General features: G+C 41.2%; 1 protein-coding gene across 1 annotated transcript in view; it reads left to right on the forward strand.

Moving 5' to 3' along the window:
- The first annotated feature begins 862 nt into the window (after positions 1–862).
- Positions 863–1,765, forward strand: part of LOC108544226 (olfactory receptor 10AC1-like) — a 4,282-nt gene continuing 3,379 nt past the window's right edge. Inside the window, 1 exon segment of the mRNA XM_017895266.1 lies at positions 863–927. The gene's annotated coding sequence lies outside the window, so the exon portion shown is untranslated.

A 1,765-nucleotide genomic window follows, 5' to 3' on the forward strand; every position in this document is an offset into this window, starting at 1 on the left:
TCTCTGGGGGAGGAAGGTGGCTTAGGCAGGCCTTGTGGTGTTTCCTTCTCTCTCTGTAGCTTCTCCTGCAAGGGTAGAGTTGGATTTGAATCACTGAAGCTTTGAAAGTATCTGTTCTCCCTCCCTCTCCCAGAGAAAAGATTCTTGAACATATATTCCTAGAATTTGTGACAATTCCTCTTAAAACTCTAAGAGCAAAACACCCCTTAGTCTCTTTTCCATTTCATTAGCCACTTTGACTTGCTTTACAGCACCTTGATTTTTTAAATTTTATCGTGTAGTTAACAAATAATAATTACACATATTTATGGAGAACTTAGTGGCGTTTTGAAAAGTACAATGTATAGTGATATTGTATATCCATCATCTCAAGCATGTATCATTTCTTTGCATTGCAAACATTCAATATCCTCCTTCCAACTATTTGAAACTATATAAAATTGTTAATCACAGTCATCCTCCAATGCTATAGAACATAAGGAATTCTATCTAGCTGTAATTTTGTATCCTTTAACAAATGATCTGTCCCTAGCCCCCTTCCCCCTACCATTCCCAGCCTCTACTATCCTCTTTTCTGCTTTTAACTTCTTCTGAGATCAACTTGTTTTAACTTCCACATGAGTGTTTTTAAAACATGATGTACCTTGAGCTGCTAGGTATTGGTGCCATCAACGGGCCTTGCTTGTCATCTACATTTCTGTGTGGTATGAACATGGAGGAAGAACTGTAATTTTCTGTTTCTTTTCTCATGCACTCCCCTGTACTCATCACACTTCTCTAAGGAGATGGAGAGGAAGAAGTAGAGGACAGAGCAGAGGCGGAGAGAAGAGAGCTGTACTGGCACTTCAGGAAACCTCCAAGACAGCCAGGCCTCTCTCTCGTGTTCATAGCAAACAACAATTGGTGAAGAGGAGGCACGTAACACAGGTTTGTTACATTTGCTCAATAGCATGAAGGGTGGCCAAAACTGAAAAGTGAATGATCTAAAACAGATGAGAAATGAATCCACCTCCCTCAGACCTACCCAAAACCCAACCCTGCTCTTCCATTAGAAAGTCTTCTTTCTAGTGGAAGACTTCTTCTTTCAAATGGAAAACATCCATTTGAAAGTGCTGCCCTCAGATACCATGAGGGTATCATGAGGTATCTTTCAAATGGAAAACATCCATTTGAAAGTGCTGCCCTCAGATAACATGAGGGTGACACAGAAATAAAAACCCTTAGAATTCTCCTCTCAAAAACAGGTATTTTGCAGGGCATGTCGGCTCACATCTGTAATCCCAGCACTTTACGAGGCCAAGGCAGATGGATTGCTTGAGCTCAGTAGTTTGAGACCAGTATGGGCAAGAGGGTGAAACCCCATCGTGTTAGCTGGGCATGGTGGTGTGTGCCTGTAGTCCCAGCTACTCAGGAGACCGGAGTGGGAGGATTCCTTTAGCCCGGGGGGTTCGAGGCTGCAGTGAGCCATCATAGTGCCATCGCACTCCAGCCTGGGCAACAGTCTAAGACCTTGTCTCAAAAAGAAAAGAAAAGAAAAGTATTAGATAGCAAGAGCCCAACTCTTTGCATTCCTTCCAGTTCTTTCATCTGATTTTCCTGTTGCCCTTTGACCCAGCTTTATTACTCTTTTACTCTAGGATATAACAACTATGAAGAAATTCCACTTCCAACATTGATTAGCAGTGATTTTAAGAGCAAATAGTTGAGCTTACACTTAAAATTAAAAATTAATAAAAGAGATAGCTCATTAGTATCTATTGGAAAA

This window comes from Rhinopithecus bieti, unplaced genomic scaffold (assembly GCF_001698545.2).
Source record: "Rhinopithecus bieti isolate Rb0 unplaced genomic scaffold, ASM169854v2 scaffold_26569, whole genome shotgun sequence".
NCBI classification, from domain to species: Eukaryota; Metazoa; Chordata; class Mammalia; order Primates; family Cercopithecidae; genus Rhinopithecus; species Rhinopithecus bieti.